The sequence below is a fragment of the Apodemus sylvaticus genome, chromosome 7, assembly GCF_947179515.1.
Source record: "Apodemus sylvaticus chromosome 7, mApoSyl1.1, whole genome shotgun sequence".
Classification (NCBI taxonomy): domain Eukaryota; kingdom Metazoa; phylum Chordata; class Mammalia; order Rodentia; family Muridae; genus Apodemus; species Apodemus sylvaticus.
Genome location: NC_067478.1, coordinates 101,711,176 through 101,728,651, shown reverse-complemented (window position 1 = coordinate 101,728,651; position 17,476 = coordinate 101,711,176). Strand labels below are relative to the sequence as shown.

Here is a 17,476-nt window from a genome sequence, read left to right as displayed (position 1 = left end):
CAGGCAGGTATGGGGCAGGTGGAGCTGAGAGTTCTACATTTTCATCTGAAGGCTGCTAGTAGAAGATTGACTTCCAGGCACCTACTGTGAGGATATTAAGCTCATGTCCACAGTGACCCACCTACTCCAACCAGGCCATACCTCCTAATAGTGCCACTTCCTGGGACAAGCATACACAAACCATCATACTTTGAAACTCAAGGATCTGAGTTTGATCCTCAGAACCATGTAAAAAGGCTGAGTATAATCAGGTATGGTGGCATACACCTTTAATCCCAGCACTCTGGAGGCAGAGTTAGGCAGATCTCTATGAATTTGAGGCCTGGTCTACTTAGTGAGTTCCAGGCTAATCAAGGCAATGTCGTGAGACCCTGTTTCAAAAAACAAACCAAGATACTCAATGTGGTAGCTTATGCCTGTTGTCACAGCACTGCGGAGGCAGGGAGAGGGAGGATCCCCAAGGCTCGATGGCCAACCGGTCTAGTTTAATTGCTGAGCTCCAGGGCAATAAGATGTGGATGATACTTCTGAAGGTGACACTCCAGGTTGTCTGTCCTTCAAGGGGGGCGTACGTACACCCCTCCCTATGACACATGTATTCACACACATGCCTAAAAAAAGGTGAAGGAATTCTTTTCAGGTTGATAATTGCTAGTGGACAGAAACACAAGTGATTTTTGAGTGTTAATTTTTTTTTTTTATATTTGATATAATTTATTTACATTTCAAATGATTTCCCCTTTTCTAGCCCCCCCCCCCACTCCCCGAAAGTCCCGTAAGCCCCCTTCTCTTCCCCTGTCCTCCCTCCCACCCCTTCCCAGTTCCCCGTTCTGGTTTTGCCAAATACTGTTTCACTGAGTCTTTCCAGAACCAGGGACCACTCCTGCTTTCTTCTTGTATCTCATTTGATGTGTGGATTATGTTTTGGGTATTCCAGTTTTCTAGGTTAATAACCACTTATTAGTGAGTGCATACCATGATTCACCTTTTGAGTCTGGGTTACCTCACTTAGTATGATGTTCTCTAGCTCCATCCATTTGCCTAAGAATTTCATGAATTCATTGTTTCTAATGGCTGAATAGTTTGAGTGTTAATTTTTTTATCTTGACACTTAGCAGAGTACACATATTACTTTTAATCATTTTCATCTCCTGGTTTAGTGTTTTCTAAACTCTTAATAAAAATCATGTCATCTGTGACCAAAGATAATCTAATTTCTCCCTTCCGAATGTGTACACACCCCTCGGCCTTCACTTACCCACTGAGGTAGAATAATTCTATGTTGAGGAGGCTTAGCAAAACTGGGCATTTCTGTTTTATGCCTGATCTCAGAACACACGCTCCCATTCTTTCAGAAACCATTGAGTTACTACAAATACAGATTTTGTTACATTGAAGTATTTCTCTTCTAGTTCTAATGTGTTGAAAATTCTTATCATGGAATCATGTTTTTTTTGTTTTGCTGTTTTCATTTCCTTCAGGGAAAAAAAAAAGGGAAAAGAATTGTTCAGAATTTCCAGCTTATAGAATCTCCCAGTTCCCAGAGAAGAGTGCAATCTTAAAATACTAAAACCAGTTCATCTTGTCCTACACAGAGCTGATTCACTAGCATAATCGTAAAAGCTATAAAGATAATAGACTCAAAGATAGTTTCCAAACTGGCAAATAATTCTTACATCATTGAAAAGTGGACACCAGCCAGGCAGCGGTGGCACACACCTGTAATCCCAGCACTCTGGGAGGCAGAGGCAGGGCGATTTCTGAGTTCGAGGCCAGCCTGGTCTACAGAGTGAGTTCCAGGACAGCCAGGGCTACACAGAGAAACCCTGTCTCAAAAAACCAAAAGAAAAAAAAAAGAAATGAAAGGTGGAGACCATGAAGGAATGAACAAAGCTGTTATCAGAGAACTAAAGAGGCCCCAATCCCCAGTGAGACTGGCTCCCTGGTCGTATCCCGCTTGCAGGGTACTTCCCCTGCAGGCTGGGCCCTGAAGCTTCAGCTCGGATTTGCAGTCCTGTCCTTCTAGGCTTTAGCTCTGATCTTTATTCTCTGTGGCTGCCTCTGAGTCCTAAATCAAACCCTGTTTTATCAGGTCAATCTATGGATTCCCTCACTCAACTATTCCTCTGGCTCGTCGCGTCTCTTTCAAAAGCCCAAAACCAGATTCCGTCCTACACTGTTCTGGGCTTTCTTTTCCTGATTTAATTGGTTATTCACTCTTGCTAGACATTCTCTGTGCTGGTTTGAATGAGAACAGGCCCTATTTCTTCTTGGATTCCTTATTCAGATTAGAGCAGACCTCTCTCTCGAGGAAGTCAACCGACCACGACATACCAAGTTGCAGTAAGACTAGGCACCTCCCCTCATGTTGGGGCTACGCTAGCAATCCAGTAAGAGGAAAGGGTTCCAAAAGCAGGCAAAAGAGTCATAGACAGCCCCTGCTTCCACGGTTAGGAGGCCCACAAGAATAGCAAGCTTCACAGCTGTATTGCATATGCAGAGGGCCGAGGTCAGTCCCATGAAGGCTCCTGTTTGACAGGTCCGTCTCTGTGAGCCCCTATGAACCCAAGTTGGTTGATTCTGTGGATTTCCTTCCTGACACCCTCTGGCTCCTACAATTCTTGCCCCTTCTTCCAAAGGATTCTCAGAACTCCACCTAATGTTTGGCCATGGGTCTCTGCATCTGTTCCCATCAGCTGCTGGGTGAAACCTCCCTGATGATAACGGGGCTAGGCAGCAACCTATGAATACAGCAGAACGTCATTAGGAAACGCTTTCTATCCTAGGTCTCTGGGGTGTCCAGCCTCTGTGTCCCGGCTCTCTCAGGGGTGGCCTCCCTCTCAAGGCATGGTTCTTAAACTGGGCCAGTTATTGGCTGGCCACTCCCACAGTCTCTACACTACATTTATACATCTTTCTATTTATTTATTTATCTCCAAGACATGACTTCTTTGTGAAGTCCTGGCTATCCTGGAATTTGCTCTGTAGACCAGGCTGGCCTTGAAAGTAGAGATTTATCTGCCTCTGCCTTCTGAGTGCTTGGATCAAAGGGTGTGTGTCACTACCACTCAGCCAACCCCAGCATATCTTGTAAGCAGGGCAAACTGTAGGTAAAAGGTTTTATGATTGGGTTGATGTCCCAACCCTCCCCTGGAAATCTTACCTGGTTTCAGGAGAAGGCCAGTTTTGGCTCAATATCCCATGGTGCTGGGAGTCTTAGCACAGATTCCTGAGAGTTTCCATTACACTAGGTTTCTAGCTTGTCCTAGAGATGGCCTCTCAATTCCAGCTGTCTCTTCCAGTGCTCTCTCCCTCCATCTACCCGTCCTTCTTGTTCCCATACCCAGCTCTCCTAGACACCTCCAGCCCTGTCCATCCACAATGTCCATTCTATTTCCCCTTCTCAGTGATTCACACACACTCTACCCCATCCTACCTTGCTTCTTAGCTTCTTGGGTCTGTGGATTACAGCATGGTTATCCCTTACTTTATAGCTAATATCCACTTATAAGTGAGTACATCCTATGTCTTTCTGGGTCTGGGTTACTTTGCTTAGGATAATTTTTTCTAGTTCCATCCATTTTCTTGCAAATTTTATGATGTCATTGTTTTTCAACAGCTGAGTAATACTCCATTGTGCAAATGTACTATATCTTCTTTATATATTCTTTGATTGAGGGACATCTTCAGTGTCTGGCTATTACAAATAAAGCCACTATGAATATAGTTGAGCAAGTGTCCTTGTGGTATGGAGGAATGTTCTTAGGCTATATGCCCAGGAGTGGCATAGCTGGGTCTTGAGGTAGATGGATTCCCAATTTTCTGAGAAACCACCACAATGATTTCTAAAGTAGCTGTACAAATTTCCACTCTTACAAGCAATAGAGGACTGTTCCCCTTGCAACACATCCTTACCAGCATGAGTTGTCACTTATGATATTGATCTTAGTGTTTCTGAAAGGTATAAGATAGGATCTCAGAGTTGTTATGATTTACATTTCCCTGATGGCTAAGAATGTTAAACATTTCTTTAAGTGCTTCTCAGGATATGAGATTCCTCTGTTGAGAATTCTCTTGTTTAGACCTGTACCCTACTTTTAAATTGGATTATTTGGTTTGTTCATGTATAGTTTCTTGAGTTCCTTATATATTTTGGAAATTAGCCCTCTGTCAGATGTGGAATGAGTGAGGATCTTTTCTCATTTTGTAGGGTGCCATTTTGTCCTTTTGACAGTGCCCTTTGCTTTCTAGAAGCCGTTAGCCGGGTGGTGGTGGTGCACGCTTTTGATCTCAGCACTTGGGAGGCAGAGGCAGGCAGATTTCTGAGTTCGAGGCCAGCCTGGGCTACACAGTGAGTTCCAGGATAGCCAGGGCTACACAGAGAAACCCTGCCTTGAAAAAACAAAAACAAAAACAAAAACAAAAAAAAGAGAAGCTTTTCAGTTTTATGAGATCCTATTTATTAATCGTTGATCTTAGTGCCTGAGCTGTTGGTCTTCTATTCAGGAGGTTGTCTCCTGCACCAATTCATTTAGGATACTCTTCAATTTCTCTTCTATCAGGTTCAGTGTATCTGGTTTTATGTTGAGGTCTTTGATCCACTGGGATGTGAGTTTTGTTCAGGGTGGTAAAAATGGATCTACTCACATTCTTTACATATCCACATTCAGTTAGACCAGCACCATTGGCTGAAGATATTTTCTTTTTTTCTTTGTATAGTACAGACAATACAAAGTCTGTTTCTATGCCAATACCATACTTTTTAAAATTACTATTTCTCTGTAGTACAGCTTGATGTCAGGGATGGTGATATTTCTGGAAGTTCTCCTATTAAATAGGATTGTTTTAGCTATCCTGGGATTTTTGTTTTTTCCATATGAAGTTGAGAATTGCTCTTTCAAGATCTGCAAAGAATTGTGTTGAGATTTTAATGGGGATTGTGTTGAATTTGTAGATTGCTTTTGGTAAGATGGCCATTTTCGCTACGTTAATTCTACCAATCCATGAGATTTCCCATCCTCTATTATCTTCTTCAATTTCTTTCTTCAAAGACTTGATGTTCTTGTCATACAGGTCTTTTACTTGTTTTGTTAGAGTTACACTAAGATATTTTATATTATTTGTGGCTATTATGAGGGATGTTGTGTTCATAATTTCTTTCTTAGCTCTTTTATTATTTGTATATAGGAGGGCTACTGATTTTTTTGAGTTAATCCTGTAGCCAACCATTTTGCTGAGGGTGTTTGTTTATCAGTCATAGGAGTTTCTGGTAGAATGTTTTGGGGGTCACTTATGTATATAATGCAAATAGGAATACTTTAACTTCTTCCTTTTCAATCTGTATCCCCTTGATCTCCTTCAGTTATCTTATTGCTCTAGCTAGAACTTCAAATACTACATTAAATAGATATAGAGAGAGCAGACAGACAACTCTGATTTTAGTGGAATTGCTTTTAAATTTCTCTTGAAAGGAGTGAATTGGCCTGAGACAGGCTGACTCCATGTCAGGCTGCAAACTAGCAGTTCAGGAGACCAAGCCTTAGTTTCTGCTTCCAGAACTGGGCAAGTCAGTTACTGGAACAACCTCAGGCTTATGTAAAAGAGACCCTTCCCCAGCTTGTAAGAGGACAGCCAAACTTGTGGCCAAGAGGTCAAGAGCTACCTTTCCTTGGCATGAAGCAAGAATAGTTAGTCTGAATCATAACATTACCCAGACCCCCAGAGATTGAACCCACCAATCAAGATAGAGGTCACTTACTCCTCGCTACTGTTATTTTTGGCTTTAAAACTGAATCTTTGAATTCAGTCAGGGTCCTTCCATCCTGATGGAATTGGGCCCCCGAATGCAGGAATTCTTTGATTTTGCATACTATTTGAGTCTGGGGTATCATTCTTCAGTGATTCACAGACCCTAACACTCTCAATAGGCTTGCTGTAGGTTTCCTGTATTATATTTAGGTTTGTCTTTGTATTCCTTTCTCCAATACTTTTATTATGAAGAGGTGCTGTATTTTCTCAAAGGCCTATTCAGCGCAATTGTGTTTCTTGTTTTTGTTTTGTTTTGTTTGTTGTTGTTCTTGGCTTTTTCCTTTCAGTTTGTTTATATGATGGATTTCTTTTTTAAAAGAATTATTTATTTATTTCATGTATATGAGTACACTGTCACTGTCTTCAGACACACACCGGAAGAGGGCATCAGATCCCATTACAGATGGTTGTGAGCCACCATGTGGTTACTGGGAATTGAACTCAGGACTCCTGGAAGAGCAGTCAGTGCTCTTAACTGCCAGCTCTCCAGCCCCTGTATCATGGATTTCATTGACAAATTTTTGTATGTTGAACCATCTCTGCATCTCTGGGATGAAGCCTACTCAATCATGGTGGATGATGTTTTGGATATGCTTTTGGATTTGGTTTGTAAATATTTTTTATTAGATATATTCTTTATTTACATTTCAAATGATTTCCCTTTTCCTGGTCCCCCCCCCCAAAGTCCCATAAGCCATCTCCCCTCCCCCTGTTCCCCAATCAGCCCCCTCCCACTTCCCTGTCTTGGTATTCCCCAACACTGCTGCATTGAGCCTTTCCAGGACCAGGGACCTCTCTTCCCTTTGATGTCCAACAATGCCATCCTCTGCTACTTATGCATCTGGAGCCATGGGTAGCACCATGTGAACTATCTGGTTGATGTTTTTGTCCCTGGGAGCTCTGGGAGTACTAGGTTCCTCCTATGGCTCTGCAAACCCCTTCAGCTCCTTGGGTTCTTTTTCTATCTCCCCCATTTGGGACCCTGTGCTCAGTTCAATGGCTGGCTGAGAGTGTCCCCGTCTGTATTTGTCATGCACTAGCAGAGCCTCCCAGGTGACAGCTATACCCGGCTCCAGTCAGCAAGTACTTGTGCCCGGATTTTGTAATTATATATAGGATGGATTACTAGGTCGGGTAGTCTCTCAATGGTCTTTCCCTCAGACTCTGCTCCACACTTTGTCTCTGTATCTCCTTCTGTGGGTATTTTGTTTCCCCTTCTAAGAAGGACCAGAGTATCCATACTTTGTTCTTCCTTCTTTTTGGGTGTCATTTGATATGTGAATTGTGTCTTGGGTATTCCAAGCTTCTGGGCTAATATCCACTTATCAGTGAGTGCATACCATGTGTGTTCTTTTGTGGTTGTTAGGATGATATTTTCCAGTTCCACCTAAGAACTTAATGATTTCATTGTTTTTAATAGCTAAGTAGTATTCCATTGTGTAAATATACTACATTTTCTGTATCCATTCCTCCGTTGAGGGACATCTGGGTTCTTTCCAGCTTCTGGCTATTATAAATAGGGCTGCTATGAACATAGTGGAACATGTGTTCCACTTATTACATGCTGGGGAATCCTTTGGATATATGCCCAGGAGTGGTATAACAGGGTCCTCCAGGAGTATCATGCCCAGTTTTCTGAGGAACTGCTAGACTGATTTCCAGAGTGGTTTTACCAGCTTGCAATCCCCCCAGCAGTGGAGGAGTATTATTCTTTCTCCATATCTTTGCCAGAACATGCTGTCTCCTGAGTTTTTGATCTTAGCCATTCTGACTGGTATGAGGTGAAATCTGAGAGTTGTTTTGATTTGCATTTTCCTGATGCCTGATGCCTAAGGATGTTGAATATTTCTTCAGGTGCTTCTCAGCCATTCTACATTCCTCAGGAGAAAATTCTTTATTTAGCTCTGTACCCCATTTTTAATAGGGTTATTTGGATCTCTGGAGTTTAACTTCTTGAATTCTTTGTATATATTGGATATTAGCCCTCTGTCAGATGTAGGGTTGGTAAAGATCTTTTCCCAATTTGTTGGTTGCTGTTTTGTCCTATTGACAGTGTCCTTTGCCTTACAGAAACTGTAATTTTATGAGGTCCCATTTGTCAATTCTTGATCTTAGAACATAAGCTATCGGTGTTCTGTTCAGGAAATTTCCCCCTGTACCCACATCCTCAAGGCTCTTTCCCAGTTTCTTTTCTATTAGTTTTAATGTGTATGGTTGTATGTGGAGGTCCTTGATCCACTTGGACTTGAGCTTAGTACGAGGAGATAAGAATGGACCAATTTGCATTCTGCTGCATGCTAGCCGCCAGTTTAACCAGCACCATTTGTTGAAAAGGTTATCTTTTTTCCATTGGATGGTTTTAACTCCTTTGTTAAAGATCAAGTGACTATAGGTGTGTGGGTTCATTTCTGGGTTTTCAGTTCTATTCCATTGATCTACCTGCCTGTCACTATACCAATACCATGCAGTTTTTAACACTATTGCTCTGTAGTACTGCTTGACATCTGGGATACTATTTCCCCCAGAAGTTCTTTTACTGTTGAGAATAGTTTTAGCTATCCTGTTTTTTTTGTTATTCCAGATGAATTTGAGAATTACTCTTTCTACCTCTATGAAGAATTGAGTTGGGATTTTGATGGGGATTGCATCGAATCTGTAGATTGCTTTTGGCAAGATGGCCAATTTTACTACATCAATTCTGCCAATCCATGAGCATGGGAGATCTTTCCATCTTCTGAGGTCTTCTTCTGTTTCTTTCTTCAGAGACTTGAAGTTCTTGTCATACAGACCTTTCACTTGTTTGGTTAGAGTCACACCAAGATACTTTATACTGTTTGTGGCTATTGTGAAGGGGGTCATTTCCCTAATTTCTTTCTCAGCCTGTTTGTCCTTTGAGTATAGGAAGGCCACTGATTTGCTTGAGTTGATTTTATAACCTGCCACTTTGCTGAAGTTGTTTATCAGCTGTAGGAGCTCTCTAGTGGAGTTTTTTGGGTCACTTAGGTAGACTATCATATCATCTAAAAATAGTTTGACTTCTTCCTTTCCAATTTGTATCCCTTTGACCTCCATATGTTGTCTAATTGCTCTAGCCAGGACTTCAAGAACTATATTGAAAAGATATGGAGAGAAGGGGCAGCCTTGTCTAGTACCTGATTTTAGTGGGATTGCTTCAAGTTTCTCTCTATTTAGTTTGATGTTGGCTACTGGTTTGCTGTATATTGCTTTTTCTATGTTTAGGTTTGGGCCTTGAATTGCTGCTCTTTCCAAGGCTTTTAACATGAAAGGATGCTGAATCTTGTCAAATGCTTTTTTTTTTTTTTTTTTTTTTTTTTTTTTTTTTTTTAGCATCTAATGAAATGACCATGTGGTTTTTTTCACTGAGTTTGTTTATGTAGTGGGTTACATTGATGGATTTCTGTATATTGAACCATTTCTGCATCCCTGGGATGAAGCCTACTTGATCATGGTGAAAGATCGTTTTGATGTGTTCTTGGATTCGGTTGGCAAGAATTTTATTGAGTATTTTTGCAGTGGTGTTCAGAAGGGAAATTGGTCTGAAGTTCTCTTTCTTTGTTGGATCTTTGTGTGGTTTTGGTATTAGCATAATTGTGGCTTCATAGAAGGAGTTGGGTAGTGTTCCTTCTGTTTCTATTTTGTGGAATAGTTTGAAGAGTATTGGTGTTAGGTCTCCTTTGAAGGTCTGATAGAATTCTGCACAAAAACCACCTGGTGCTGTGCTTTTTTTTTTAGATTGGGAGACTTTCAATGACCGCTTCTATTTCTTTAGGTGTTATTGAACCATTTAGGTGGTCTATCTGATCCTGATTTAACTTTGGTATTTGGTATCTGTTTAGGAAATTGTCCATCTCATCCAGATTTTCCAGTTGTGTTGAGTATAGGCTTTTGTAGTAGGATCTAATGATTTTCTTGAATTTCCTCAGTTTCTGTTGTTATATCTCCCTTTTCATTTCTGATTTTGTTAATATGGATACTGTCTTTGTGCCCTCTGGTTAGTCTGGCTAAGGGTTTATCTATCTTGTTGATTTTCGCAAAGAACCAGCTCCTGGTTTTGTTGATTCTTTGTATAGTTCTTTCTGTTTCTACTTGGTTGATTTCAGCCCTGAGTTTGATGATTTCCTGCCTTCTACTCCTCTTGGGTGTATTAGCTTTTTTTCTGTTCTAAGCTTTCAGGTGTGCTGTTAAGCTGCTAGTGTATGCTCTCTCCACCTTCTCTTTGGAGGCGCTCAGAGCTATAAGTTTTCCTCTTAACACTGCTTTCCTTGTGCACCGTAAATTTGTGTATGTTGTGCCTTCATTTTCATTAAATTCTAAAAAGTCTTAGATTTCTTTCCTTATTTCTTCCTTGACCAAGGCATCATTGAGTAGAGCATAGTTCAGCTTTCATGTGTATGTGGGCTTTCTATTGTTTTGCTGCTATTGAAGACCACCCTTACTCCATAGTGATCTGATAGGAGGCATGGGATCAATTCAATTTTCTTATATCTATTGAGGTCTGTTTCATGACCAATTATATGGTCAGTTTTGGAGAAGGTACCATGAGGTGCTGAGAAGAAGGTATATTCTTTTGATTTAGGATGAAATGTTCTATAGATATCTATTAAATCCATTTGGTCCAAAACTTCTGTTAGTTTCACTGTGTCTATGTTTATTTTGTGTTTCCCTGATCTGTCCATTGAGGAGAGTGAGTTGTTGAAGTCTCCCGCAATTATTTGTGAGGTGCAATGTGTGCTTTAAGCTTTAGTAAAGTTATTTTTACAAATGAGGGTGCCCTTGCATTTGGAGCATAGATGTTCAGAATTGAGAGTTCTTCTTGGTAGATTTTTTTCCTTTGATGAGTATAAAAGTGTCCTCCTGTGTCTTTTTTGATGACTTGGTTGAAAGTCTATTTTATTGAATATTACAATGGCTACTCCAGCTTGTTTCCTGGGACCATTTGCTTAGAAAATTGTTTTCCAGCCTTTTACTCTGAGGTAATATTTGTCTTTGATGCTGAGATGCGTTTCCTGTATGCAGCAAAATGTTGGGTCCTGTTTATGTATCCAGTCTGTTAGTCTATGTCTTTTTATTGGGGAATTGAGTCCATTGATGTTAAGACATATTAAGGAAGAGTGATTGTTGCTTCCTGCTATTTTTGATGTAATCTTTATGTTTGTGTGGTTATCTTCTTTTGGGTTTCTTGAAAGAAGTTTAATTTCTTGCTTTTTCTAGTGTGTAGTTTCCCTCCTTCTGTTGGTGTTTTCCATTCATTGTCCTTTGAAGGGCTGGATTTGTGGAAAGATATTGTATAAATTTGTTTTTGTCACGAAATACCTTGGTTTCTCCATCTATGGTAATTGAGACATTTGCTGGATATAGCAGTGTGGGTTGGCATTTGTGTTCCCTTAGGGTCTGTATGGTATCTGCTCTGGCTCTTCTGGCTTTCATAGTCTCTGATGAGAAGTCAGGTGTAATTCTGATAGGTCCACCTTTATATGTTACTTGACCTTTTTCCCTTACTGTTTTTAATATTCTTTCTCTGTTTAGTGCATTTGGTGTTTTAATTATTATGTGACAAGAGGAATTTCTTTTCTGGTCCAATCTATTTGGAGTTCTGTAGGCTTCTTGTATGTTCATGGGCATCTCTTTCTTTGGGTTAGGGAAGTTTTCTTCTATAATTTTGTTGAAGACATTTACTGTTGGAAATCTTCACTCTCTTCTATACCTATAATCCTTAGGTTTGGTCTTCTCATTTTGTTCTGGATTTCCTGGATGTTTTGTGTTAGGAGCGTTTTGCATTTTGTATTTTCTTTGACTGTTGTATTAATGCTTTCTATGGTATCTTCTGCACCTGAGATTCTCTCTTCTATCTCTTGTATTCTGCTGCTGATGCTTGCATCCATGACTCCTGACTTCTTTCCTAGGTTTTCTATGTCCAGAGTTGTTTCCCTTTGTGATTTCTTTATTGTTTCTACCTCCATTTTTAGATCCTGTATGGTTTTGTTCAATTCCTTCACCTGGCCTTTTGTGTGTGTGTGTGTGTGTGTGTGTGTGTGTGTGTGTTTTCCTGTAGCTCTTTAAGGGCTTCTTCCTGTTTACTTGTGTTCTCCTGTATTTCTTTAAGGGAGTTATTTCTGTTCTTCTTGAAGTCCTCTATCAGCATCATGAGCTGTGATTTTAAATCCAAATCTTGCTTTTCTGGTGTGTTGGGGTATCTAGGACTTGCTGTTGTGGGAGAATTGGGTTCAGATGGTGTCAAGTTGCCTTGATTTCTGTTAGTAACATTCCTATGTTTGCCTTTTACCATCTGGTTATCTCTGGTGTTAGTTGGTCCTGCTGTCTCTGGCTGGTGCTTGTCCCTTCTGTGTGCCTGCAAGCCTGTCTTAGCATCCCTGGGTGACTGGCTCTCCCCTGGCACAGAGTGCTGTGGCACTGCCCAGCTCCTGGGTGCAGGTGGGGCCCTGGTGGACCGAGTCCCAAGTGATCTTACATTCGGGTGTTCTCTGTGTTCCTGGCTGCATCTGTCTGCTCAGTCACAGGAGCAAAGATGGTGGCCTCACCTCTAAATGCTGGACTCCCTCTAAATGCGGGACTCCCTGCAGGGAATATGTCCCCTGGCAGGATAGGTGCCCAGATAGCTGTGGAGCTGCCCAGCTCCTGGATGCAGGTGGGTCCCTGGCAGACCGAGCCCCAAGTGATCTTATACTCAGGTATTTCCTGTGTTCCTGGCTTTAACAGCCTGCTCAGTCACGGGAGTGGTTTATAAATATTTGAGTATTTTTGCAACAGTGTCCATAAGGGTAATTTATAAAACTAATTTTTAAACCCATTTTCCCTTCTGACCCCTTAGTTCCCATCAACAATGACTCTGAGACTAGTTATTATCATGCCTTGTCCATAAGCTTTGGCTCATTCCCTGACTGGCTCATAATCTGTTTAAGCCATTTAAACTATTCTGTCTACCATGTGGTTGGTCACCTCTCCTCCCGCCCTGGTTGGCTGGCTTCTTAGCATCTCCTTCTTAGCATTTCCCTGATGGTTTATGTCCAACCTCTTGGTCTGTCTCTCATCTTGTCTTTCTCAGCTCTCCCTGTGTCTTTCTTTTATCTCTTACTACTTCCCAGAATCCTCTCTCCTCCTGCCACTGTCCCACCTCCTATTTCCTGCCTCAGCTCGACTATCAGCTTTTTAAATGACAAGAGATTCTTTCTGCAGAAATTGTTCTGTAATTCTCTTTGTTGAATCTTTGTGCGGTTTGGGTATCAGGATGACTGTGGCCTCATAAACTGAACTTGACAATTTTCCTTCCATTTCTATTTTGTGGAATAATTTGAGGAGTATTAGTATTAGCTCTTCTTGAAAATCTGTTTGAATTCTGTACTGAAACTTTCTGGCCCTGGACTTATATATTTTTGGTCAGGAGACTTTTAATGCCTACTTCTATTTTCTTAGAGATTACAGGGCTATTTAAATTGTTTATCTGATCTTGATTTAACTTTGGAAAGAAGTATCAAGAAATTTGTGCATTTCTTTTAGATTTTCTAATTTTGTGAAGTATAGGTTTTTTAAGTATGAACTAATGATTCTTTGGATACCTTCATGTCTGTTATGATGTCCCTCTTTTTGTTTCTGATTTTGATAATTTGAATATTCTTTCTCTGACTTTTACTTTGGATAAGGGTTTGTTTCACTGATTTTCTCAAAAAATTAACTCTTTGCTTCAATGATTCTTTGTATTGTTCTCTTTGTTTGTATTTTATTGATTTCAGCCCCGAGTTTGGTTATTTCCTGCCATCTATTCCTCTTGGGTATGTTCGCTTCTTTTGTTCTAGAGATTTAAAGTGTGCTGTTAAATTTCTAGTATGAAATCTCTCTAATTTCTTCTTTGTTATTTTTTTTGTTTTGTTTTGTTTTGTTTTTCAAGACAGGGTTTCTCTGTATAGCCCTGGCTGTCCTGGAACTCACTCTGTAGACCAGGCTGGCCTCGAACTCAGAAATCCGCCTGCCTCTGCCTTCCAAGTGCTGGGATTAAAGGCGTGCGCCACCACCGCTCCGCTCTCTAATTTCTTCTTGAGGGCACCTAGTGGTATGAACTTTCCCATACTAATTCCTCACTCTCTGTGTCTCTCTCTGTCTCTGTCTCTGTCTCTCTCTCCAGACCAGACATGCCTCTCTCAGCTACTGCTCCAGCACCACACATGCCACCACGCTCCACACCGTGATGATAATGGACTAAACCTCTGAAACTGTAAGCCGGCCCTCAGTTCCATACTTTCCTTTATGAGAGTTGCCTTGGTCATAGTGTGTCTCCGCACGGTGTCACAGTAATACAGCAGTGACTAGGACAGTTTTGTATGTATCAGTGCTGGGTAGACCTCTTCATTGCTTCCGTCTCTTGTCAGCTTGAAGAATGTCTTCTGGAACCAATGGAGCTAGACCACAGGAAGACTCGGGTTAGATCCATCTGGAATAAGCTGAGTCCTCTGTCCTAAATATGCAATGTTTTCAGCAAGAGCGGCTTATCTTGAATCTCTGAGGGGCAACTCAGGGTAACATCCATATTCTCTGTTGTTTCGATAATTACTTAGACTACCCTGATCAACCTTTCTAAAGGAGATTTCATGTGTGGTCCTGGAATTTTTGCTAGTCTGCCATTCTTGTGGGGCACTTTGTCAGCTCTAATGGCATACCTTTCCTACATATATACATATATGTATATATATATATGTATATACACACACATACATATACATATATATGATTTGTATATATAAAGTGCTTGACTTTTAGGTAAATAAAATAATGAGTTCTTTTGAGTCTTTTTTTTTCAAAACTATCAAATAATTTACTGTGATACAACGTGTGCCCTCATAGGTGCCCGGAGGGTACTGAGAGGGGTGGAGGACTTGGGTGCCAGTCGCAGCAGGGACAGTTCATGACAGTCTGTTCAAATTGTCCATGTGAAGGTCTTGGTCACATCTGTCCACCATCCCTGCGCTGGCCTGGCTCCAGCATTGTTTCCTTTCTTTTCTCCTCTTTCCTTCCTTCTGTCAGCACCTCCTCCTTGCATCCAGCACCTCCATGTCCTGAGCCTGTGCCGGGAGGAGCACAAAGGACATGACTGACTGCTGGGGAGCAGGGACATTAAAGTGGATATGACGTTCATCTGGCTAGCTGAGGTCGCTGCCCCAGATGTCTTGCTGGTCCCTGCCTCACCTGGTGTCAGGACAGCATACAGTTGCAGCTCATGCAGCTAGGACCACTCTCATCAGGCGGGTTCCGTTTCCGCAGTTTATGCTGCCGAATCTCACGCATTAGAGAGTAGAAGGCATCCTCCACACCCTGCTGATGTTTCAATGTAGGGGATGCCATAGCTGCGAGCAAGGTCCTGGGCCTGCGAAGACTCAACAGTGCGATTGGCCAGGTCACACTTGTTGCTTACCAACACCATTGGCACATCATCTGAATCCTTCACCCGCTTGATGGATGTCTTCAAAGGACTTGGTGTTGTTGATGGGAAACACACAGAGGAAGCCCTCCTCTCTGTGCATGTACTGGTCCCGCATGGCACTATACTCTTCTTCACCTGCTGTGTCTAAGATGTCCAGCAGACACGCCTCCCATCAGTGACCACCTGTTTCCGGTAAGAGTCCTCTATAGTGGGATCACACTATTCCACAAAGTGGTTGTGGGTCAGCTGGATGGTCAGGGCACTCTTTCCCACGCCTCCAGTGCCCACCACCACAAGCTTGTATTCTGTCCTCGCTTCTACAGGGGCTGGCAATCCAGGAGTTCCTGCCCCACCGCTTGCTGGCACGACTGCCCCAGGGCCGGGGCAGGGGCGGCACGCCGACGGGCGTCGCTGGCCCTGTGCAATGAGCTCCATCCAAGGCGGGTGCGGCTAAGGTTCTTGAGTCTTTATCAAACAATCTTTGTTTTTCCTCGTCCCTTCTCCCTCCTCTTTTTGTATTGCCCTCCTCCTCTTCTCCCTAGTGGGAGCTCCCTGCCTGGGTTTTCTGTTTCCCACTTTAACCCAGGCAGGGGGCTCCCACTGGAGCTACAGAATAGCACCTGGATTCTGCTATTCCCCTTCCAAGGCCCCCTCCCCGACTCCCCTGTGCCTTTATATTTTCCTGGTTTCCGTGGCTACTCCATGTTGTCTACTTGCACCTGACGACTTGGAGCTGGGAGCCGTAGACTCGAGAGAACATGCAGAGTTTGGCTTTCTGGTTTTGGGTTATCTCACTCGGCAATAACCTTTTCTGTCGGTCCATTTGCCTGAAAAGGTCATGGTTTCATTTTCTTTACAGCCGAACAGTATTCCATTGTGAATATGTTCTGCGTATTCATCACCCATTTAGCAGTGGAGGAACATTTAGTTCGTTTCCATTTCCTGGCTGTTGTGAATAGGCTGGCAGCGAGCGTGACTGTCAAGTGTCTGTGAGGTAGATTGTGGAGTCCTTTGGGGTTATGCTAGATTCATTTTTTTTTTTTTTTTTTACAGAAGCTCTTTAGCTTTATGAGGCCCCGCTTGCCAGTTGTTGATCTTAGTTCCTGGGCAAATGGAATTCTATTTAGAAAGTCCCTTCCTTGTAGAGTACTGCCCTTGTTTTCTTCTCTCAGCGTTAACAGTTCAGGGTTCAAATGGAGGCCTTTGATGCACTTAGAGATAATTTTTATGCAGGGCGAGAGATACAGGTCTAATTCTGTTTTTCTGCATGTGGATAACAGTTTTCTCAGCCCATCTTGTTTTCTTCCTCCAGTGTATATTTTGTCTTTTTTTGTGGAATATCAAATGACTGTAGTTACAATTACTCACAGTTGGGTTTCTTAATGTAGTCCATTGGTCTACTTGTCTGCTTCTGTGGGCGTACTCACTGTTCTTGTTACCACAACTCTAGAATATGTCTCGAAGTCTGGGATGGCAATCTCTCCGGCGTTAATCTCTCTGCTGAGGACTGCGTTAGCTATCGGACTCTTTTATTGTTGCCCCTCTTCTTGATTCTCCCTCCCCGAGTTCTTCACCCTATCCCCCCACCTCTGAGACGGTGCTCCCCTTCCCACCCACCCACCCCCATCTCACTCCCACCTGCATCCCTCTTCCCTGGTACAATGAATTGCCACAGGATCAAGTCCATCCTCTCCCACGGAGGCCACACGAGGCAGTCTTCTGCTATACGTGTACCTGGGTTCATGAACCACTCATGTCTGCTCCTTGGCTTTTGGCTTAGTCTCTGGGAACTCTGAGGGGTCTGGGTTCGTTGACACTGTTCTTCCTGTGGTATTGTAATCAATCCCCTTCAGCTCCCAGTCCTTCCCTTAACTCTTCCATTTGGGTCCCCAACTTCAATCCAATGGTTGGCTGTAAGTATCTGCATTTATCTCAGTCAGCTTCTGGTAGAGCCTCTCAGAGGGCAGCCGTGCTAGGCTCCTGTCTGCATGAATAATATAGCCTCAGTAATAGGGTCAGGATTTGGTGTGTGCTCATGGGATAGATCCCAAGTTGGGCTGGTCCCTGGGGGTGCCTTTCTTTCATTCTCTGCTCCATTTTTTTTTCCGAGACAGGGTTTCTCTGTATAGCCCTGGCTGTCCTGGAACTCACCCTGTAGACCAGACTGGCATCGAACTCAGAAATCCGCCTGCTTCCGCCTCCCAAGTGCTGGGATTA

At 42.4% G+C, this 17,476-nt stretch overlaps 1 pseudogene; it reads right to left on the bottom strand.

Moving 5' to 3' along the window:
* Positions 1-15,030: 15,030 nt before the first annotated feature.
* On the bottom strand, positions 15,031-15,694 carry LOC127689796 (GTPase HRas-like; annotated as a pseudogene).
* Positions 15,695-17,476: the final 1,782 nt, after the last annotated feature.